This window comes from Chionomys nivalis, chromosome 2 (assembly GCF_950005125.1).
Source record: "Chionomys nivalis chromosome 2, mChiNiv1.1, whole genome shotgun sequence".
Lineage (NCBI taxonomy): Eukaryota > Metazoa > Chordata > Mammalia > Rodentia > Cricetidae > Chionomys > Chionomys nivalis.
In genome coordinates, this window is record NC_080087.1 from 66353856 (window position 1) to 66379917 (window position 26062).

Consider the following 26062-nt stretch of genomic DNA (forward strand, 5'->3'; position numbering starts at 1 on the left):
CTTCCTTTACGTTACTATTCTAACCCCTCCGACTTACGCACTTCCTCTACACCTCACCAATGCCAAACAACATCCTCCATCTGCTGTTTTCCGTTGTGTGTCCCCGCCCCATCGAGGACTCGTTCCTCCCACTCCGTCTCAAGCCGCCTTCCACAGCTCCAGCTGTCAGGCTGCCCTGGACCCGCTCTGCACAGCCTCCCCACACGCTTGCTGCCAGCCTAGAGCAGATCTGGATTTAGTAGGACGTTGCATCCCGGTATCACCCCACAGTGAGTTCTGAACCTTTCAGACGAAAAATAAGGCAGACTAGCCTCGGCTTGACGACCAGCCTCCCGGGCTACATACTCACACAAAAGATAACTGCCTAAATTCAGGTGCCAGAGTCCCATCCCCAACACAGACACGAGAAACCAAAACAAAATACTGTAATTGGGTCGTGGGGAGAGACAGTTCACGAAGTTGGATTTTGAAAATAGGTGTGTCAAGAAGTCAATTGTCAGCCCATTACTAACAACAGCACAGGGCTGAGTTCATCCCGCGTTGTACAGCTTTCACGATTTGGTCTTGTCATTTTACCCACTCGGGAACAAGTTAGTCTTCTGGGAATCAGGCTAAAGGTGCTTTGAGATAAAACTTAGACTCCCTCTGCCCCGCACACTACCCCACTCACTCCCAGGTGGATGCAGAAAATAAGTAAGGTTGTGTTCCCAAGCGTAAAAATGTGAGTTACATCTTACTAGCTATGGCTCTGGAAACACTGAGGAAGAGGAGGAAAGGGAATAGAAGGAAAAGAGGAGGAAGGGCTAAGACATGCCATGTTCTAGACTCCATATAGCTGTTGTAATCAGTAATTAATAGTAGCAGTACTTACCTGCATTGACCTCATATTAGACCACAGTCTAGGAAAGGGAAAGGCTCACAGGGCCCACTCTTTATGTCTCCAATATTGTCCATGAATGGATTGTAGGAGGAGAAACACTGCCTTTCGTTGTAATACTCTGCAGAGCCCTCCAGGTTCCAACACAGAGCTCCAAACTCAGTCTCACAGGTGGCCCTGGTTAATCTCAGTGGGTTCCAAGCAAAATGAATAGAGATTAACACAATAGAGAGATTTTTTTTTTTTTGCAATTGTGGACCATGATAATAGAAGTAGGAGGTGAGAGTGGACAGTGTGTGTATGAAGAAGGGGGGGAGGATAGTTGGTAATATTTTTTTATTGACCTCAACAGTTCATAATTTCTTTTTGGTTGTATCAAAGTTCAGGAAATCTTCCTTTATTATTCCAAGAAGTATTTTAAGTAGCTTTGCTGTGTTTATTTGAAGTTTTGATAGAACCCTGTTGATCTAATCCTGGAGTGAAGGGGGCGTTTTATCACTTGTCCCGTCTCATTTCTACTTGTAGTTCTGTTTACATTATTTACTTTATGTTGTAATTTGGTATGTTGTAAGCACTTGGAAACATATATTTCAATTAGAGTTTCCAATTAAGTGGAATATAAGTCTTTAATATCAGTAGAAATGAGATCCACTTGATTATTCATGAATGTCATTTAGGTGGTGCAGTTACCTTGGGTAATTTACAAGACATGAAAAGAAAAAGTTATGTATAGTTAGGCAAGGTCATGCAAGCCTTAAACCAAACACTCAGAAGCAAGGGGGATCTCTGAGTTCTGTGCTACCCTTGTCTACACAATGAGTATAGGACAGCTGGGAACACACCGAGAGTCCCTGTCTCAAGATAAATGAATTTCTCCTTGACCAACATCGTTTATGCTACCAGAAGCACCGTGTACACTCCCAGAGGAGGGAAGCAACAGTCCTGTCAATCTATGATGCCTATAAACCATATAAAGATCACCATGGCAAGATTCCCCTAAGGTTGAAGCAGTTGCAAGCACATGTTGGTAGTAACCAACAGCTCTGCCATCAGACTTAAGCCCCTCTTCACAGACGGGAAACCATGACTGACTGGTACTAGAAATCTTGTTACCTCCTCAGTTATGAATCTTGGGAAAACCTACAACACCCACTTAATAAACCTGCATAAACATAAACCCTCACAAAAATCTAAACTTTTTACCACTTGTACCCACAGATAAGTGTAGTCATCTCTTCTCGTCAAGGAAACTTCTGTTGCAACAGGCAGAATCCACTACGAAAAATCTCAATCAAATGCAGAGAATTTCACATGTTGGGATTATATATGGTATACTTTATTTAGTTTCTCAGGATTATGAATTTTGCAGTGCTCAACAAAATTAAGAGTGCTTTGTCACATTTTTTAATGTTACCATATTTTGTCCTCATTACGATATTTTGTTGTTGTTTAGACAGTGTTTATGTAGTCCTGGCTGCCTGCGAACTCACTATATAGACTAGGATGGCTTCTGACTCAGAGATCTTCCTGGCTTTGCCTTCTGAGTGCTGGGATTAAAGGTTTGCATCACCACATCACCATTATTATGAATTTTTAGATGTTGAACCTAGTATTTTTATCACAGCTTTTCTGAGGGGCTAGAGATACGACTTAGTGGTTAGGAGGACTGACTACACTTCCAGAAGACTCGGGTTCAATTCTAGACACATATAACAGGTCACAATTTTCTGTTAATCCAGGCTTAAGGGATCTGATTACCTCCTCTGGACTCTCCAAGCACCAGACATACATGTAGTACACAGAAATACTTGCATACAATGCAACCATATAAAAACAAAAAACAACAAAACTTTCCCTGTAGAATTTTATTTTCATATAAGCCCTGTGAAATTTGTTAAAATTTAGACCTTGATTAAAGACATTCACAAGTTTCATATCTTTATGCTTCTATTAGTGTGATTTCTAAGCAGAGAATTCAGATAAGGCTATGTCACATTATCTGCAATGGTATTTTTCTCTCCAGTTTGAATTTTCTACTGTTTTCTAAATCTCAAAATCTGAATAAAGGACATGTCACATTCTTTGCATTTGTAAGGTCTCTACCAAGTATGAATTTTCTGGTGTATTCTAAGATGTGAGTTACGGGAAAAGGATTTGTCACATTCCATACATTTGTAAGGTTTCTCTCCAGTATGAATTTTCTGATGTTGTCTAAGAGTTGAGCACTCAGTAAAAGATTTGTCACATTCCGTACATCTGTAAGGTCTCTCTCCAGTATGGACTCTCTGATGTGTTCTAAGATGTGAGTCCTGGGTAAAGGATTTGCCACATTCTGTACATTTGTAAGGTTTCTCTCCAGTATGCATTTTCTGATGGCGTTTAAGTGCTGACAACTGATGAAATGATTTTCCACATTCTCTGCATCTGTAAGGTCTCTCTCCAGTATGAATTCTCTGATGTATTCTAAGATATGAGTCCTGGCTAAAGGATTTGCTACATTGCCTACATTTGTAAAGTTTCTCTCCGATATGAATTTTCTGATGACTTCTGAGATTTGATATTACACTAAAGGATTTGTCACATACCTCACATTTGTAAGGTTTCTCCCCAGTATGAATTTTATGATGTCTTCTAAGAGTCGAGTTCAAGGTAAAGGATTTGTCACAGACCTCACATTTGTAAGGCTTCTCACCAGTATGGATTCGGTGATGCCTTTTAAGATGTGATAAGTCAAGAAAGGACTTACCACATTCTTTGCATTCGTACAATTCCTCTAAAGAATGAGTTTTCTGATGTCTTCTAAATGATGAATAGTGGGTAAAGGAACTGTCGCAATCATTGCATTTGTAAGGCTTCTCTCCAGTATGGAGTCTGTAATGTCTCCTTAAGTGTGAAAGCCAATGAAAGACTCTGCCACATTCTTGACACCTATAATGTTTCTCAGTGGTATGAATTTTCTGATGTCTCCTAAAGTTAGAATAGTGGGCAAAGGATTTGTCACATTCCTTACATTTGTAAGGCTTCTCTCCTGTATGCATGTTCTGATGGCTTTTGAGTGCTGAGGACTGATGAAAGGATTTTCCACATTCTCTGCATTTGTAAGGTTTCTCTCCAGTATGGAGTCTTTGATGAGTTTTCAGACTTGAGCACTGGGTAAAGGATTTGTCACAAATGTTGCACTTGTAGGGTTTCTTTCCAGTATGAATTCTCTGATGCTTTGTAAGAGTTGACTTCACAGTGAAGGATTTGTTACATTCCTGACATTTGTAAGGCTTCTCTCCAGTATGAATTCTCTGATGTACAGTGAGGCTTAAGGCAGTACTGAAGGATTTCCCACATTTCCCACACTGGTGTGGTTTCTCTCCAATGCAGAATTTTTGTTGTAAACCATTGTATGTAGAGCTAAAATGATCATCATATTCTTCCTGCCTGTTCTCGTTCTTTGCAGTGTAGGGTCTCTGATCTTTATTAATGTTGGAACACAAATTTAAAGATTTCTCACAGTCCTTAGGCTTGCAAGGTTCTTCTCCAGTGTGCACACTTTCATGTCTATCTGGGTTTGATGAGTCAACAGAGGCATCCCTGTGATTACTGCATGTGTAGTTATTAGAGTTTTCTGTAGTTTCACTTGTTCTATAAAGTGCACTTGTAGAGGGGTCATGAAGCAGTTTGTCAAGGTCATTATACTGAGAAGACTCTTTTTCAGTCTTCACATGTTGATGGGCAGGATCACATATGCAACAGTTCTCTGAAAATGAATACAATTCAGATTAATAGTGCTTGTTCCAAGATTAAATATTTGATAAATGACTATCTCCCTAAGTTCTTTCTTAAGATAAGCCACCCAGCAACTATTTAGAATAGTTCCCAGTAGTCAACTTTCTTCATCACTGTTATTTATGGATACTCACAAACACAGAGTAATCATCTTCAAGGAAGTTGAAGCAGAGAACTGAGAAAACAGTAATTAGCTTAGGAATGGAGGTAACTGCCTAAGTATATTTAAAATATATGTCACTATTTTAAAATATTTTTTCTCAGACATTGATGAAGCAGAGTTTAACCCAATTCCAGATTAACAGTGTTTACTTACTAATGTACAGCAATGAAAATTTAAGTCAAAATACCCAATTCCTTTGAAAATTAAAGGACTATTGAAAAGCATCACAGATTCTATATTTTCATGCTGCATTTAGATTCTTTAAAAAGTAATAGATGCAAAGCAAGTATTACATCAGAAGCTCTAAATCCGTGGTTCTAGACCTATGGGTCATGATTGTCTGAAAATACATTTTTTTCCAATGATCTTAGGAACCAAGGCATCACTTAGTAGCAAAGTTACAGTCAAACATTAGCAACAAAAACCCTTTTATGGTTGGGAGTCAACAAAACATGAGGAACTCTACTAAAAGGCTGTAACGTTACCAAGGTTAAGAACCCCTCACTGCTCTAGATCATTTGAAGCAGGGCTATCATGGGAAGTCAGGGCTTATTTTTTTTTTTTATTCTTTTTTACTTAAAATTTCCAACTGCTCCCCGTTTCCCATTTCCCTCCCCCTCCTCCCACATATTGTCCCCTCCCCCCATCCCCACTCCACTTCTCCTCCCCCTAGTCCACTCCCCCTCCCTCTCGATATTGAAGAGCAGTCCAAATTCTCAGGGCTTATTTTTAACCACCATTGATATACATGCAAGGAAGGCAATTACAGAATAATCCTAATTCATGGACTCCCATTAGACTTAGAACGTTGTAAGATTATTCCAATCTGATATCAGCAAATAAAATTGCATTTTGTACTAGCATTAAGTAATAACCATAATCCAGGTGTAATAAGACACATCTTCTAACAATTACAATATTTAGAATGCATCCCTGGGCCAGGACACTGTATATTCAAGGTTCAATTATCAGGAATCCTTTCAAGAGGAATTGAATAGTGCAAAAGCATTCTCACCTTTATCTTACTCTTTTATTGGAAGCTATCATTGTTGTCATGCTCATTCACTAGCGCATCCTAGTTGTGGCTACCCTTTGCTCTCCACGTGTCAAGACAATCTCATTTGCTGTGGACAGGTGACCACGCCAACCTAGCATATAATAATCTATGTATTCTGTGAGGCCATCCATGATCCATGCTATAATTTTTAGAAAGAATGCACATGCTTAATACAGTACTATGTTCAGTAAAGAAAGAGAATACATAGTAGAGGAATATAGGAATGGTTTTCCAATTGCTATTTCCTGTCAGAATCTTCAGCATATTTAGGCAGAATTTTCAGTTTGAATATCTTGAATTTTTCTCACAAATAAACAATACAAATAAAACAATGACAGACATCGAGCTTTAAGATATAACTGGAAATATTATATGCTGAGTTTCTGAATGTATTATGAAAATGAAATGAAGGGTGCATCACACCTATAAAATGGAGAAGAGAGAAAAAAAAACACAAAGAAAAAGTTCTTTTCTACTCCTAAGCATTCCCTAATCTATTGTTTTCACGATAGCCTAACATAGAGTTCATAACCTATACAGTCAATACATACAAAGTTTGAGTTAGCAAGTCTACAAGCAAAATGTTCTCACCCACAGAGAGCAGGTTGCTGTAATTCTCCAACATCACATCAATGTACAAAGTTCTCTGAGCAGAGTTCAGATATTCCCACTCCTCTTGGGAGAAGTCCACAGTCACATCCTTGAATGTCAACAGACCCTGAAATACAAAGTACAGTTTGTGTTTCTAGCAGACAGAGTGCTCTCCTAGATATAAGAAGATGTGAGGAAATTAGGGGATTAGATGGTAAAGACAGTTACTCAAAGATGATTTCTAATATCATCATACTCAACAGGATGACACAATAGTCTCACAGGAAATACACACGGAACAACACACATTCAAGGTCTGGACACGGTTATCTATCTTCTGTGTTGCACAGGATCATAGTGGACATGTCTTAGGAGGAAACTTTAGGATGAGGAAATGTGTTTTGAAATGTGCCTAAATTTTGTGCTAAAATATTGACACTGAATCATCCTATCTGTTCTTGGGCCTAAGATGATTCCATTGTATCATGTTCAGTTCATATGTTTAGACTCTAGGTCCAATGCCACACCACTAAAGAGCAAACTGGTACATATGGAAGGCAAAATTTATGGCTAACTCAACAGTGAAAGAGTTTGGGAGTTTCTGACCCGCGGCAGCAGCCCGGGACAGGGAACTCAGAAGTTCCTCACCCCCCCCCCCCCATACTTCCTGGGCTCCCTGCAGGGACTCTACTCCCCGCATACTGCCTCTCTCTTCCTATCCCACCCAGCTAGCATCCAGAACCCTCCTCCCTTCCGCCCCCTTCCCTTTTCGGGCACATAACACCACCCAGCTCAGCCTGTCTGGGCGCTGGGGGCGAATCCTCAGGGCAAGCAGGCGGGCAGGAGTCCCTTTATTACTCTGGTCTGCCTACACCAAGCAAGGTAGGTGCTTTGTTTATGAACTACCCAGCCAGCACGGAGAGCTAATCTTGGCACCAGGAGAGCCATCACTGGGCACGGAGATCTGATATTGGCACCAGGAGAGACATCACTGGAGCACCAGGAGAGCTATCACTGCAGAGTGCCATCACTGGGAAGGTACATCAGTAGGCAAGGAGACCTGATCCTGTAAAAGAAGATCCATAGGAGAGCATCCGGAGGAAGAGATGGGCAGGCGCCAATGCAAGAATTCACCCAACAATCTGAAAAACAGTATGAAACCACCAGAACCAAGCGACCTCACAACAGGAGGACATGAACACCTTAATCATGAAGAAGTAGAAAAAATTGACTTTAAGAAAGTGATTGACGCCCTTAAACAGCATCTAAATAATGCCCTTATAGAAATGGATGAGAAGTATAACAGAAAGTTTGGAGAATTGAGTAAATCAGTGAATGATACCCTAGGAAACCAAGGAAAAACAATCAAACATATAATGGAAACAGTTCAAGACTTGAAAACTGAAATGGAGGCAAAGAAGAAAACACAAACAGAAGGCCAGCTGGACATGGAAAATCTAGGTAAACGAATAGAGACTACAGAAACAAGCATAACCAACAGAATACAAGAGATAGAAGAAAGAATCTCAGATTCTGAAGATACCATAAAGAAAATAAACACGCTGATCAAAGAAAACAGCAAGGCCAACAAACTCTCATCACAAAACATTCAGGAAATATGGGACACAATAAAAAGACCAAACCTAAGAATAATAGGAGTAGAAGAAGGAGAAGTGCAGCTCAACGGTCCAGAAAATATATTTAATAAAATTATAGAAGAAAACTTTCCCAACCTAAAGAAAGATATACCTATGAAGGTTTAAGAAGCATACAGAACACCGAATAGGCTGGATCAAAAAGAAAAAAAAAAATCCCCTCACCATATAATAATCAAAACACAAAGCATACAGAATAAAGAAAGAATATTAAGAGCTGCAAAGGAAAAAGGCCAAGTTAGTTATAAAGGTAAACCTATCAGACTTACACCTGACTTCTCTATGGAAACCATGAAAGCCAGAAGGTCCTGGATAGATGTACTGCAGAAACTAAGAGACTGTGGATGCAAGCCCAGACTACTATACCCAGCCAAGCTTTCGTTCACTATAAATGGAGAAAACAAAATTTTCCAGGATAAAAACAAATTTAAACAATACGTAGCCACAAATCCAGCCTTACAGAAAGTAATAGAAGGAAAATCACTAGCCGGGCGGTGGTGGCGCACGCCTTTAATCCCAGCACTCGGGAGGCAGAGACAGGCGCATCTCTGTGAGTTCGAGACCAGCCTGGTCTACAAGAGCTAGTTCCAGGACAGACTCCAAAACCACAGAGAAACCCTGTCTCGAAAAACCAAAAAAAAAAAAAGAAGGAAAATCACTAACCAAAGAGTCCAACAATGACCACAATAACTCAGACATCTACAGACCCTTCACCAGTGCAACTCAAAGAAGGGAAACACACAAAATCTACTTCTAAAAAAGTGACCGGAGTTAACAACCACTGGTCATTAATATCACTTAATGTCAGTGGACTCAACTCACCTATAAAAAGGCACAGACTAAGAGATTGGATACGAAAACAGGATCCAACATTCTGCTGTTTACAAGAAACACACCTCAACCACAAAGACAGGCACCTACTCAGAGTAAAGGGTTGGGATAAGGCTTATCAAGCAAATGGACCTAAGAAACAAGCAGGTGTGGCCATACTAATTTCTAACAAAGTTGACTTCAAACTTAAATCAATCAGAAAAGATGGAGAGGGACATTTTCTACTCATAACAGGAACAATTCATCAGGATGAAGTCTCAATCCTGAATATCTATGCCCCTAATATAAAAGCACCCACATACGTAAAAGAAACATTGCTAAAACTCAAGCCAGACATCAAACCACACACATTAATAAGTAGGAGACTTTAACACTCCTCTCTCACCAATGGACAGGTCAATTAGACAGAAACCTAACAGAGAAATAAGAGAATTAATGGAGGTAATGAATCAAATGGACTTAACAGACATCTATAGAATATTCCACCCAAATAGGAAAGAATATACCTTCTTCTCTGCAGCTCATGGAACCTTCTCGAAAATTGACCACATACTCGGTAACAAAGCAAACATCCACAGTTACAAAAAAATATTAGTAACCACCTGTATCTTATCAAATCACCATGGATTAAAGCTAGAATTCAACAACAATGCTACCCCCAGAAAGCCTACAAACTCATGGAAACTGACAATCAACTACTGAACCATACCTGGACTAAGGAAGAAATAAAGAAAGAAAGAAATTAAAGTCTTCCTTGAATTCAATGAAAATAAAGAAACAACATACTCAAACCTATGGGACACTATGAAAGCAGTCCTGAGAGGAAAGTTCATAGCAGTAAGTGCCCACTTAAAGAAAACAGAGAAAGCACACATTGGAGACTTAACAGCCCACCTGAAAGCTTTAGAAAAAAAAGAAGCAGACTCACCTAGGAGGAGTAGAAGAATGGAAATAATCAAACTGAGGGCTGAAATCAACAAAATAGAAACACAGAAAACAATTGAAAGAATCAATGAAACAAAAAGCTGGTTCCTGGAGAAAATCAACAAGATTGATTTCAACCCCTATCCAAACTAATCAAATGGCAGAGAGAATTTGCAAATTAATAAGATCAGAAATGAAAAGGGGGACATAACCATAGACACAGAGGAAATTCAGAGAATCATTAGATCTTACTACAAAAGTCTGTATGCCACAAAACTGGAAAATGTAAAAGAAATGGACACTTTTTTAGATAAATACCATATACCAAAGTTAAACCAGGACCAGGTGAACAACCTAAATAGACCTGTTAGTCGCGAAGAATTTGAAGCTGTTATCAAATACCCCCCTTCCAAAAAAAGTCCAGGACCAGATGGTTTCAATGCGGAATTCTACCAGAACTTCCAAGAAGACCTAATACCTATACTCCTTAATGTATTTCACAATATAGAAACAGAAGAGTCATTGCTAAATTCCTTTTATGAAGCTACAGTAACTCTGATACCAAAACCACACAAAGACTCAACCAAGAAAAAGAATTACAGGCCAATCTCACTCATGAACATCAACGCAAAAATCCTCAACAAAATACTGGCAAACCGAATCCAAGAACACATTAGAAAAATTATCCATTATGATCAAGTAGGCTTCATCCCGGAGATGCAGGGCTGGTTTAACATACACAAATCTATCAATGTAATCCATCATATAAATAAACTGAAAGAAAAAAACCATATGATCGTTTCATTAGATGCTGAAAAAGCATTTGACAAAATTCAACATCCCTTTATGATAAAAGTCTTGGAGAGATTAGGGATACAAGGGTCATACCTAAATATAATTAAAGCTATTTACAGCAAGCCGACAGCTGACATCAAATTAAATGGAGAAAAACTTAAAGCCATCCCACTAAAATCAGGAACATGCCAAGGCTGTCCACTCTCTCCATACCTCTTCAATATAGTGCTTGAAGTTTTAGCAATAGCAATAAGACAACATAAGGGGATAAAGGGGATTCGAATTGGAAAGGAAGAAGTTAAACTTGTGTTATTTGCAGATGATATGATAGTGTACATAAGCGACCCCAAAACTCCACCAAAGAACTCCTACAGCTGATAAACACCTTTAGTAATGTGGCAGGTTACAAGATCAACACCAAAAAATCAGTCGCCCTCTTATACACAAAGGATATAGAAGCAGAGAGGGCAATAAGAGAATCATCACCTTTCACGATAGCCACAAACAGCATAAAATATCTTGGGGTAACTCTAACCAAGGAAGTGAAAGATCTATTTGACAAGAACTTTAAGGCATTGAAGAAAGAAATTGAAGAGGATACCAGAAAATGGAAGGATCTCCCTTGCTCTTGGATTGGGAGGATCAACATAGTAAAAATGGCAATTCTACCAAAGGCAATTTATAGATTCAATGCAATCCCCATCAAGGTCCCATCAAAATTCTTCACAGATCTTGATAGGACAATAATCAACTTTATATGGAAAAACAAAAAAACCCAGGATAGCCAAAACAATCTTATACAATAAAGGAACTTCTGGGGGCATTACCATCCCTGACTTCAAACTCTATTACAGAGCTACAGTAATGAAAACAGTGTGGTACTGGCATAAAAACAGAGAAGTTGACCAATGGAATCGTATAGAAGACCCGGATTTTAACTCACAAACCTATGAACACCTCATTTTCGATAAAGGAGCTAAAAGTATACAATGGAAGAAAGAAAGCATCTTCAACAAATGGTGCTGGCACAACTGGATGTCAACCTGTAGAAGAATGAAAATAGACCCATATCTATCACCTTGCACAAAACTCAAGTCCAAATGGATCAAAGATCTCAATATCAATCTGAACACACTGAACCTGATAGAAGAGAAAGTGGGAAGTACCCTACAACATATGGGCACAGGAGATCACTTCCTATGTATAACTCCAGCAGCACAGACATTAAGGGCAACATTGAATAAATGGGACCTCCTGAAACTGAGAAGCTTCTGTAAAGCAAAGAACACTGTCACTAAGACAAAAAGGCAGCCTACTGACTGGGAGAAGATCTTCACCAACCCCGCAACAGACAAAGGTCTGATTTCCAAAATATATAAAGAACTCAAGAAACTAGACGTTAAAATGATAATTAACCCAATTAAAAAATGGGGCACTGAACTGAACAGAGAATTCTCAACAGAAGAAGTTAAAATGGCCAAAAGATACTTAAGGTCATGCTCAACCTCCTTAGCGATCAGAGAAATGCAAATCAAAACAACTTTGAGATTTCATCTTACACCTGTCAGAATGGCTAAAATCAAAAACACCAAGGATAGCCTTTGCTGGAGAGGTTGTGGAGAAAGGGGTACCCTCATCCATTGCTGGTGGGACTGCAAACTTGTGCAACCACTTTGGAAATCAGTGTGGCGGTTTCTCAGAAAAATTGGGATCAACGTACCCCTGGACCCAGCAATTCCACTCTTGGGAATATACCCAAGAGATGCCCTATCATATGACAAAAGCATTTGTTCAACTATGTTCATAGCAGCATTATTTGTAATAGCCAGAACCTGGAAGCAACCTAGATGTCCTTCAATGGAAGAATGGATGACGAAAGTTTGGAATATATACACATTAGAGTACTACTCTGCGTTAAAAAACAATGACTTCTCGAATTTTGCATGCAAATGGATGGAAATAGAAAATACTATACTGAGTGAGGTAACCCAGACCCAAAAAGAAGAGCATGAAATGTACTCACTCATAATTGGTTTCTAGCCATTGATAGGGGCCACTGAGTCTATAATTTGTGATCCTAAAGAAGGTAAACCAGAGAGTAAACCCAAGGAAAAACATATAGTTATCCTCCTGGCTATGGGAAATAGACAAGATTGCCGGGCAAAAAATTGGAATCTTGGGGGTGGGGTGGAATGGGGGTAAAGGGAGATGGGGAGAGAAAAGTGTGAAGGAGAGGATGAGGGGAACTTGGGGAAACGGGATGATTGGGGATAAAGGAAGGTTGGATAGGGGAGCAGGGAAACTCATATCTTAGATAAGGGAGCCACCTAAGGGTTGGCAAGAGACTTGAACTTGGAGTGGCTACCAGGTGCCCAGGGCAATGTCCCCAGTTAGTTCCTTGGGCACCTGAGGATAGGGAACCTGAAATGAACCTATCCTAAAGCCATACTTATGATATCTTGCATATCACCATAGAACCTTCATCTAGCAATGGATGGAGATAGAGACAGAGACCCACACTGGAGCACCGGACTGAGCTCCCAAGGTCCTAATGAGGAGCAGAAGGAGGGAGAACATGAGCAAGGAAGTCAGGACCACGAGGGGTGCACCCACCCACTGAGACAGTGGGGCTGATCTATTGGGAGCTCACCAAGGCCAGCTGGACTGTGACTGAAAAAGCATGGGATAAAACCGGACTCTCTGAACATGGCAGACAATGAGAGCTGACGAGAGGCCAAGGACAATGGCACGGGGTTTTGATCCTACTTCATGTTCTGGCTTTGTGGGAGCCTAGCCAGTTTGGATGTTCACCTTCCTAGACCTGGATGGAGGGGGGGAGGACCTTGGACTTTCCACAGGGCAGGGAACCCTGACTGCTCTTGGTACTGGAGAGGGAGGAGAAGAGGAGTGGGGGGAGGGGGAGAGGGGCGGGAGGAGGGGGAGGGAAATGGGAGGCGGGGAGGAGGCGGAAAATTTTTTTTTTCAATAAAAAAAATATAAAAAAAAGAGTTTGTTTTTTTTCCACAGTAAAAATGGATACAACAACACTGTATACTGTAACGTTTAACTTGAACATATAAAATCAAGTAGTATATAGAATTAATTTTATGAAAATATTGGGCCACTACTGAGCAGATAGAAAATTCAGCATCAACCACATTTGATATAATCCAAACTTTTATAAAAATAATAGAAGTTGACTTAGACAAATAACAATTTCAGACGTTTTGAAGATTTCACATGCAAATAGTTACAAAAAATTGATGGAAGTTCAAAAACACATCAAATAATGTTTAAGTTACACGTCATCATGTAATCATAGGATGTTAGCCATAGGGATCATGAGACATGTGATTCAAACCAGTTAGAAAACCTGTTTTGCTTCTTCCCTGTCTTTTCTTTGTATCTGATTACTCCCGAATGATTAGCACATAAATAACATTGTTTCCCTAAAGTCATATATAAGCCTCCCTGCTGGAGGCATAGTAAATTCAGGCCTGTCCTATTCTGTAGAAACACCTGTACTAGGGAGTCAGTCAGTCAGATGACAGATGGCCTTTTCCAGTTTGAATATGTCTCTGTCTATCAGTCTCCCTAGTTCCTTATAATTTTGGTTTTCCTTTATAAGAGCTGCAGTTCTAAAGTCTGTCAACCTAGCTAGCCCATCCCTGAGTAAGGCTGGGATGAGAATTGCTCAGAGGCTCTTGGGTATCTCCCTCTGGGAAAGATAATGTTCTCAACCTCCACCTCCTCCTGAGAAGTGGTAGACCTGGGGCAGTAAGTTCACAAGGATTCACAGGTCTGTGGTAGAAGCCAGGTATGGTTTCAACTCTGTCATACATGCAAACCAGCACCCATGAGAAGGAACCACAAAGTTCAGCCTATGTCCTGCATCTGAACTAGAAACTGGAATGCTCGAATTACAAAATCTCTCATATGGTGAGTTGTTGAGGCTATAATATTCTGGGTGAAAACAGGTACCTTTGCCTTTGAGTTCTTGCATTAAAGAGGGAGACCATTTGGTCCATGGGCATTGTTGGGATTTCAGCTCATCCACAATGAGTTTTCAGAAGGTTGGTTTCCCTGGGAAGAAAGGGTGGCTATGCCTACATAGCATGAGGACCAAGGCTTAATGCAAAGCCAGCAGTCAGCAATAGCATTAGAGTTAGTTCCACTTAGGAACTTGAAGGTACTGTCAAGAATTTCAAACTATAGTTTTCTTTAGGATATGTCTTAACAGGTAGGTTGGCATAGTGGGAGATGACCAGTCCTCTCTTGGGTGAGGGCACCCAAGATGGATTATTGGGCTGATAACCTTATTGGTGCCCACTTACAATTTTGGTTGCTTGGGCTGAGACCATTGAACAGTAAACTCTCGGTGTCAGAATCCAGTCCTAAAACATACACCCAAAGGCCCCATGTTTTCCCTCCCATCTTTAGTCAATGATAACAGTAAAGATACTTTTTCCTGAAACTAACGATGTATAATTGTAGCCAATAGTCTTAATCTTTGGGTTTAACCAAGGGTTAAAAGTCTCACAAGCATTAATTGTCACACTGGCTAATATCTCACATTCCCATCCCCCACAGTGCTATTCGCCCTCCACCTCACAAAGGGGTGTTCTATCTGAGGGGCAAGGTAAACTACCATACCTCTTTTTAATTTTTCACAATAGGCTAACTGTTGCAACCCTGTGGTTTGTGTATAATCTTATACTAGGTCACAGAGATTTATAGTTAGAGAAAGAGTCAGATGTGGTGGCAATGGCTAAAATCTTTGCATCAGATATTTGGATAAGTGTCCACTCATAGTAGGTGGGCATATAAGCCCCTAAGTGGAAGACATCAGGAGGAAAAAGACAAGCATTATTATGGGTCTTTCCCCTGCCTTGTTAATTGTACCTTGGTTGGTCCCAGTGGCCTTAGCACCCATTCCTTAGGCACATGTTTAGATTTTGACAGCTTTAGATGATTCTGCTAAATGCAGTGCGGCTTGTCAGCTATTTTAACAGCAGCCGGTGTGGCCAAGATCACCTCGAACAGTCCAGTACACTTTCCTCCTAGCTGCTGGGCCATATATTTCTCGACCCAAACACAATCAACAGGTTGTATCTCTGGCTCATCTGGTGGGTGTCTCTCCTGATATTGTAGCTGATCCTCTTTGACAGTCTCAAAGATGTTGGGCAGGACTGCCTGCAAGAATTTAAGAAGTTCTGGATCAGTGACTCTTTCTAGGTATTCCAATATCTAGCTTTGTAATAATTCAGGGAGGCCTTCCAAACATAATCTCAAAGGGAGTACATGAGGGGAACATCGAGCACTTAAGAGCGCAAAATGGGAGAAGACTTACCCAGATATCACCTGTCTCCACAATCAATTTGGGAAGAATGTCTTTTAAGCTTTCATTAATCCTCTATACCCCTCCTGATCTTTGAGGTTGATAAGTTTCCAACAGACTTAAGTTCGACCTCAGTATGTTGGCATTAGGTAATCCATCCTGTCCCAGAACATATTTGTGAGCATCAACCTGGATCCAACCTACCTCCTCTGAAATAAAAAAGATCTACAAGGGCTGCTGGCAATATTCCCAGGTGGGTTTGTAGGTAGTAAAGGTTGTACTTATAAGAGAGGTGAGGCCCTTGGGGTCCTCAGAGAAAGAAGGATTCTGTTGTTTTCAATTACAAAGGTAGGTGGTAGAAAAGGGAACATTAACTATAAAAGGTTGTGGGCTTTGAGGTGCTTCCACTTCAGTACCCCAGGCTATGCAGTTGGTGGTGCCTCTTACAAGGGAAAGAGTAAGGGAACCCCAAGGTTAGCAACAGAAACTTGGAGGAAAGGTGAGATGGAGGAGCACCAGGCAACAAAAGTTCAGGGCTCTCTTGAGGAAGTGTGGTCAGGGCCCTGGATGCATAGGGAGAATAGAATATGAGGTCTGGCACATTCTCAGCCATAAAAGGGGAGTTTCTAACAGATCCACCTAGGTTAGAAATCTGATCAGGATGACTCTTTAAGCAATAGGCACTGAGTTTATAATCCAGACTCAAATCAAAGGATCCATGTGGAGGTCAATTTATACTAAAATTAGGTCATTTCACTTCACAGAGCATGACCCTTTTAGGCAAATTAATACACTCAAATGAAAATCAGCCTGAAGATTACTAGAAAATTAAAGACAGAACTAAAGACCCACTTCTTTCACTCCTGGGCACATACCTAGAAAATACCCCACCCCACTATAAAGATATTTATACTCTGTGGTTAATGCTGCTGTATTTACATTAGCAAAGATTATAATCAACCTAATTGTCTATTCCCAATGAATGCACGATGAAAATGATATACATATAAAATGGAATACTATTCAGCTGAAGAGAAAAATGTATTAAATTTGCAGGAAAATGGATGAAATCAAAATGTATAATTGTAAGAGAGATCATACAGTAAGTACCAGAAAAAGAATTCTGTATTTTCCCTCATATGGAGACTCTACCATTACTATATGTTTATGGAAACAACATACATATGGGCACAGCAGAATATGGAGAAAAGAGAACAAGAAAGGTTATAAATATTGGGTTGGAGGTAGAACTGAATGCAGGTAATAAACACCAGTTATGGCGAAGGATGTAAAGCTAAGTGCTTTTCTAGTTCTAATTCTGTCTCACTTTTTTTGGTCTGTTTTTTTGATGGCAGATAAGTATATCAAAATGTATTGAATATTGAAACTATAAAATCCCATATGAGGCTCCAGAGCTTCTGTTCCCAATAACTACTTTAACTATATAAAAACACATTGAGTTATTCAGTCAGATTATTTTCAGCATGTGATTTTTGTTTCTATGCAACATTTTCATAATGTTAAAAAATAATTAGAAGCAGAAAATTAAAGGCTTCCAGTGTGTAAAACTAGAACATATATACAAAAAAAGGGGGCAGGGCATGCGCACTGACCTGGGAGAGATTAATTGCAGAATCAGCCATTTCTTTCAGTTTATCTTCTGTGAGTTTCTCTTTCAGGAACAATGAATAGATGGCTTGCTGACCTTTCATATTAAGGGGTCAAAAATAAAGTGCAAAAATTAATACCGAAAGCTGTTAAAGAAACATGTCAAATCACTTGAAAAGATGCAAGCAAAAAAGAATGAGACCAAGTGTTCATACAATGATCCCAAATCCACGAGTGCATGGAACGACATTTAAAGCTTGAAGAGAAAATAACTGTCAATTATATTGTTACTCAAAGAAAAAAATCTATCTTAAAATTAATGGAGCATCTGTGTATTTGAAGACAATCATGAATTAACATAGCTCATTTCACTAAAGCAGCACGGCAGATAATAAAGTAGAGGCAAAATATATACAGGAGAGTCCAATGAATTATCAATGAGAACATATTTCCAATGTTCTTTCATGTGAAGAATAGATAAATACAGGAGAACTGGAAAGTGATCATCCATGGGCAAGACAGCACATCACTAATTCTCAGACAAAAGAAAGAAAACTATTCCCAATATAATCCAACCAGCAACAACATTAAGAAATAATGTTTTTTTTCTTATGTTTGTTTCCTAAAAACAAACAAACAAAATAAATCTAGCAACTCTGAAAATCAATAAGGAGAATCTTGAGAAAGTTAAAGAAATCTAGCACATGATCCGGCTGTACCACTCTTTGGCATATGCTCAAAAGACTTGACATGCTACTCCACAGATCCTTGCTCACCCATTTTCGCTGCTGCTCTATTCACAGTAGCTACAAAAGGGAGACAACCTAAATGGCTAATGGAAACGTGATACACATAACCTTTGGAATATTGTTCAGGGATAAAGAAAATTGAAAGCATGAGCTTTGCAGGTAAATGGATAGACCTAGAAAAAACCATATTGGAAGGAATAATCCAGACGAAGACAGACATTGTATGATCTCTCTCTTAGGCAGTTCCTAGCTCCAAATCTTCAAATGTGAGTACACAACCTGGAATAACTGCAGAAACAAGAAAAATAAAAACAGTCCAGTGTGGGCTGTGCGGGAGTAATAAAAAAGGGAATAACATGGAACAAATAGTCTAAAGGGGGGAATGGAGACACAGGGGTGAGGGATTTAATTATGGAGAAGAGACATAAACACAAGAGGGTAAAATGACAGTAAAAATGTCTAATTTACAAAAAGATACTATTATCCATCCAAAAAATATATGCATACAGATACATTTATAGTTAAATAAAAAAATCCATCTGGGCTTATGGTGCTCATCACAAGAGCCATAGACTTTCTACTAAAACCATCCACACCCAAGCCATAAGAAGCTTGCTTGGAAATTGTTTTTCACAGCTGTCCAAGAGACTCCCAAAACGTAGGCTGTTGCTGTTGCCCATATTGGCTTCCTAGAGGCAGAAGATAAGTTCTATTGTTGAAGGAGCCATGCACTTCAGACACAGATCCCAGAGGACTAGAGATGGTTATGACCTTAAAACCTTCCTGGGAATTAGCTTTCATGATACCAGAAAGCAACATGTCAGCTTCCAAAGTAAGGAGCCAATCAACAGTCCTCTCCACCTATGACACCTATGAACCACAACAATGATCTGTACTGCATGATAGTACTAAGGGTGCAAGAGTGGCACACGTACCTTGGTGGTGACCAACACCTTCTAATTGGATTTAAGACCCTCTCAACAGGAGGGAAATCATGCCTGGTATTAGAAACCTAGCCAGTTTACCTAAGGAGAGTGAAGACAACGATCTTACAGCAGAACCTACAACTAGTGTGGGAAGTTCTTCCGTATATGTGTTGCTTTCATTGGTTAATGAATGAAGAAGCTATTTCAGCCAGTAACTTAGCAGAGTAGAGGTAGACAGGGAAAGCTAAAGTGAATGCTGGGAGAAAGAAGGCGGAGTCAGGGAGAAGCCATGTAGCAGACACTGGAAACAGACGAGCTGAAACCTTGCCGGTAAGACACAGCCACATAGCAATACAGATTAATAGGTATAGGTTAAATTAAGATATAAGAGCTAGCCAATAAGAAGCTAGAGCTAATAGGCCAATCAGTGATTTAATTAATACAGTTTCTATGTGGTTATTTCAAGTCTGGGCAGGTGAGAATGTACAATCGGCCTCCTATATCAAACTGAGAGAGCTTGAAAAGGAATTCTAAGCAAAAAAGAACAGAATTTAGCACAGTTTCTTGGTAGCCACAATTTTTTTTCTTCTAGATGGGCTTGCAGTGAGCAGGGGTGCCGAGGCTGCTTTAAGGGAGGTGCAGGAAAAACTGTGTGACTTCTTTTTAAAAAAATGGCAGTGTCCTGGTTTGCCAGCACAAACAGCTCTGAATCTTTTGGGAGGTCCAGCTATGGAGCATTTAAATGGGGTTTGTGAGCAGAGTGCTACAACTTGCTTAATGGCATCATATACCTGCTGTGTGCCTCAAAATTGGGCAATGTTTATGGCTCTCAGAGGCAGCGAACATTTCTCTGCCATGTTGGACTCGGCACAGCAAGCAGGCAGGGCTGTGTTGGCCCTAGCCACATCCGCTTGGTATTAAAAATAAAAAGGCACCTTTGGTCAGAAAATAATTACAGATAAACAATAAAGACAGATTCAGATAAAAAGGACTTTAAATGGGTCACAGTGTTGGATAAATGTATGTAGGATTGGGAGAGAAAAGAAAAAGAGTAAAGAGACAGTAAATGTAATATAAAAGAGTACAAACAGTCATAGATTAAGGGAGTACAGATAATAAAATAAATATTAAACTTTCAGATATCAGTAATATCTTGTCTTTTTATCTGAACCCTTAACGATATTGTTATTAACAATTAAAAACATCTTTGGAAACATTGAAACTGTATTTTATGCTGGGTCAGTGTCCTTGGAGGAGGTGACTTTCAAACCTATTGCTCACATAAAAAATAAGGAATTCTGGGTCATAATTGTTAAGTTATAATTGTACCCTAAAAATTTTTAGTCATCATAGAGAAATATTCATTAAAATAAAATTGCACATTAGCATTCATCTCATGGTAGCTAAAGAACTAAGAATCATCCTCCTTCCTGCTCATTACGTCATCCAATAAAACTTTAGTTTGAGATATAAAAATAAATAAATATTAAACTTGTTGAAAACGCAGTAGAATAAGAACAATAAGCCACATAAAAGTGAAATATACACAGTTTGGATCATGTATACTACTGTGTTTTCTTTGAATTTTTTGACTGTGAGTTAGCTAAGTACAGAGAGACATTTCATTGTATGGGCTGCTAAGCTAAACCAGCATATATATTTTAAAGGTGTTTGACTTCAGATTTTGAGCCTAAGGCTGTGTTATTTTGGGAAAGAGGTTCTGGTTTTGTTTACACAGAAGATGAGAACCTGTGGATTAATTCTAGACTAATGTGATTTAATGGACCAAGATCCCACAAAAGGTCACCATGAACACCCCCAAAAATTACTTCGCCCAACAAAAGGTAGGAAGCAGTTTGGAGAGAACTAAGCCCAAATTCCTGAAATGATTGTTTATAAATGTTTGTTTACATTTAAAGGGGGATATGCTATAGAGATATGCATTGGTATGGATCTTGGATTATTGATATAAATTTTAGGTCAATTTTGTTATATGTATATACTTCTGCTCTTGATTAAGGTATTGTGTTTGTGCAGTTTATTTAGAAATGTAATTCATAATTAAGAAATATAGACTAATAGATAACCATCTATACTAGTCAAGCTTATAGTCATATTAGTTAGGAGATATATATGTCCTCCTACAACATACAATCACTACTTTACTAAATCAGCATAATCCATAACTGCATTCTAAAAATCTTCCTTATCACCACAGATAAATGTTGTCCTCAACTATCACCAGAGAAAGATCTTTTTGGAACACATGGGGATTATTTCAGAAAACCACAACCAGTCAAAATGCCAAGTTGTGATGCTCAGTCCCTACAAACACATAAGCAACACAACATCTGCTCCTCAGGTTCAGGGATCACTGAGAAGGAGGGGCAGGAAAATTGTAGGAGCCAGAGGAATGGGATGTTTGCTGTGAGATTGTGTCTCCTAGAAATGTCAGAGAATCTACATGCATGAAATCTTACAAACACGGCTGCCTAAACATAAGCAGATCACGGACAACACCAAGAAACACGCTAACATGGAAAGAGAAAGCTTACTAAGCCTCAACCCTAGTCAAACACGAAGGAATTCTGAGAGATGGAGAAATAGTCTTCCCCAGAGAAGAGTGGTTATCCAACACCAAATGTTTATCCCTGAAAACATGCATAATAGGTTGTATTTTTATGTTTAAAAATACATACAAACATATAATAACAATGAAAGAAAAAGTTATTAAAAATTTTTAAATGCCTGTGTAAAGTCAAAATTTTGGATTATCTAGATAGTAAAAATTTATATTTTTAATATTGTTACTCACATAATTACACTTAGTAGGGGGTTAAAGAGATGACTCAATGGTTATGAGTACCTGCTGTTCTTCCAGAGTCTGAGGTTCCATTCCCAAACCCTACACAGTAACTCCCATCTATCCATAACTACAGTTCTAGGATGAACACGATGTACAGTCATAAATGCAAGCAAAACACTTGCAGACATAAAATACATGAATCTAAATTTTTAAAAATGAATAATAAATAAAAATTAATAAAAATAAAAACTCCTTAAATGAACTAACCAAGCAGATAAAAGGCCTCTATAATGAAAACTTTGATTCACTGAAACAACTGAAGAAGATGGAAACCAGAACATGAAAAGATGACACAGATGGAAGCGGACATAAAATTATGAAATTTGCAGTATTTCTGGAAGTGCCTGTATGAAGAGGCTACTGGAAGAACAGAGATGGCAAGCCCTACACTGTTCTATAAAAAAGTGATAGGGTGCTGTTGCTCTGTGTTATTGCTCCTCATCCCTGCCCCAGAGGCACTGGCAGTCTCTGCTCCTAGGCCCAAGAAGGGACAGACGATGGTCAGTATTGATGAATGCCACACACCAACCAGGAGTTGCACTGCCACCCTGGGCAACTTTGAAAGGTCACCTTTGATGCCATCTCTAACACTACAGCAACCTGACCCCTGACTTCTGGAAAGAGACTGTTTATCAAGTTTTCTTATCAAGAATTCACTGACCATCTTGTGATAACCCACAGCAGAGTCTGTTTAGAAGCCTGTTCTAGCTGTGACCACCACATAAAGATTTTTTTATACGAGAAAAATAGTGAATTAAGTCTGTAATACACACACATGTATGCAAATATAAAATAAGCAGTATTAGCAAATGATAATATGGTTTATTGGATAGAAAGTTCTTTGATCAACATGAGTGCATATCACAAAAATATGCAGACATCAACAGCAGACAAAAACCAGAATACATACAACATTTGAAAACTGGCACATTGCCTCACATTCTTTTCAAACACAAGGAGACAACCTAGAAGGCCTGTCTTCTCTAAGACTCCAAGCAATTCCCATTATAATCCTATTTGCATATTTTACAGATAGTAATTCTGAAAATACAGAACTGGAAAATACTATGAGGAACAAACTTAGAGGTGATCTTTCAGTATATTACAATTACAGCAATGGAAACCACATGGAGTTGTCATGACAACAGACAGTGGCAGATATTCATGGGAAGAGAGCACAGATGGAGTTTAACAGTCTGTAAATATACTTCCTGATTCTTATCAAAATTCTGTTGGCATCATTTTCAGGAACAAACATTAACACTAAAAGGTAAAGAATGTGCTAGAATACCAAAAGCTTCAAAACTCTGAAAAAAAGGAATAAATCTAGAAGTCATAATTTTGATCATTTTGTAATACATTACAATCACAGACATGAAAACAAATTAATATTGGTATGATGACATGATCAGTGATGTGAATGGAGTAAGGACAGCATCACTCACATGATCGTCAAATACAATTTTATTTGCCTGCGTGTCAATTCTTCCTTAGAATCTCTTCTCATACCTACAACAGGATAATCCTATACGGAGATTTTTCTCAGTAGAAGCCTCCAGAATTATTTCTAGTGAAAGAGAATGTGGCAAAATTGATTTCACATCCCACTTCCACATTGAATACCCTGCCATCCCTTCACCAATCCCTCCACCATACCTGTATCCTTAACCACTGCCTCCTCCTGCTCCATCTTCCAGGGTTCTTTGTTCTTCTCCACAGGTAAGCAGGTCTGGGTGATCAGTGAGCCCTGCAAGTGACAAAGCGATTGTTCAGGAAGCACCTAGATTTCTAACACAGTACTATGCACAGCAGATAAAGAGAAAACAGAACACATGATTTTAAGAGTGATTCCCGAATTCTGCAGTGTCAGAATACTAAGTATATTTAGAAAGCACTTTCAGTTAGCATCACTTGAATCTCAATTCCAACCACAGCTCAATTCAAACCAAACCTCAGGGGTAGAAACAAAGCTGAATTATTGGAATGAGAATATTATAGACTAGGAAGGCTCTGAATTTTTCATAGACCCAGTGATGGAAGCCTCACCACTTCCCCAGGGACACACAGGAAAAAGAGAACATTTCATGAAGATTTTCATTGTTCCTCTGAAGAGTTCACTTTACTCTGTGAGACTCACTCACACAAAGCTCAAACACTTGCACAGTAATTTGCCAAGAAATGCTGAAGAGGAGCAAAGGAGACTACAGGCAAACTGTTCTCACCCACAGAAAGCACACTTGCAATTCTGCAGCATCCAGTGACAGCACAAAGCCCTTAGGGCAGGGTCCAGGCCTGGCCACTCCTCCTGGGAGAAGCCCACAGTCTCACCACTGGCTGTCAACAGATCACAACTAAAAAGGCAATGGTTTGAATGGTTGTGTTAAAGCACACCTCCAGAGACAGAGGTGGGAGGAGCTCTGTTAGTTCCAGTCCAGTCTGGTCTACCAGGTGAGTTTTGACCAGACAGCAACACTATGAGTCTGGGTCTCAAACAAAACAAACACAATAACCAAAAAATAACAATTTGGTCATATTCCATGCACAGAGTACTTTTCTTAAATCAAGGAGACAAAACATTATTACGAAAAATTTTCTGACATATATGAATCACTCTAATTCAAAAGATGTATTCTAATATTATCCTATACTATAATGTTTCTTCCTCCTTCCCTCCTTCCTTCCTTCTCTTTTGGTTTTTTTTCAAGACAGAGTTTGTTTGTGTAGCCCTTGCTGTCCTGAAACTTGCTCTGTAGACTAGGCTAGCATTGAACTCAGAGACCTACTTGCCTCTGCCTCCCTAGTGCTGAGATTAAAGGTATGTGCCACCACCTGGCCTATAATGTCTTTTCTAACTGTGAAAATAGTGTGACCTGATACCCTCAAACAGCATACTGTGCTTTCCAGACTCTAGGTGCTACATTCAGAACTCAGCCAAGACGACACTTTATATATATAGTGAGACAAGGTCTTACAATACAGCTATGGAAGACCTGAAACTCACTATGTACATGAGGCTGGCCTCAAACTTACTCAGCTTTGCCTGCCTCTGCCTCCAGAGTTCTGGTATTCAAGGCCTGTGCCACCAAGTCTGGCAAAGACACTTTTCAGAATGCTGTATTTGCATGACATAGTGCATATGACTCTGATGGAAAATAAATGGTGGATAAAATGTTTACTTTTTAAATGTTAATGTTTGCGGATTAATATGAATCAATCAAAAAATCTGCAAACATTCCTTTCATGACTAATATCTAAAAGATCTCTTGGAATGCCATGTTCCCAAGTCTCCAAGATATAACAGGGCAGTTAGCATGCATGAATATAAATATCAAGAGCTTTGTCCTTTACACCATAAAGAAGGGAACAGTGTTTGCAAATATCAACAGATATTTATAAAAATATTTTGGCAGCCAGAAGATCTTTGGGAAAAAAAATCAGGATTAGTACAGTTCATATGATCTAAAATTTATCGACAAGGGAAGACATCACCGCTGAACAAATCCCGACTTCCTTATGAACAGCAGATAAACTTCTCTGACCCCTGGTCCCTTCCCTCCTGGGTCCCAGTCCCGCAGCTCCTCTGACCTGGGAGGTTCCAGGGCCGCCGGGCAGCGGTTTCCGCAGCTGCACAGCTGACTTTCCCAGGCCGCCCGGCTTGGAGACTGCAGCTCAGGAGAGTTTTTCCGGGCCCGCGACACCCCACCGCGTCCTCTGCACCACGCGATTCCACACGGTGCAGGTGCAGGACCCCGACAGGGAATTAGTACTTAGAACTTCAGTTTTTGACTCCTCTGCACAAACAACCGGGCCTCAGTTTCGCGATTTCCCAGCTTCCGTTTTGTCACTCCCTAATCCCGCCCAGTCACTCACTTCCTCTACATGTCACCAATTGCCAACAACCTCCT

The 26062-nt window shown here is 39.5% G+C and overlaps 1 pseudogene; it reads right to left on the bottom strand.

Moving 5' to 3' along the window:
• Positions 1–2248: 2248 nt before the first annotated feature.
• Positions 2249–26062, bottom strand: LOC130870398 (zinc finger protein 54-like; annotated as a pseudogene).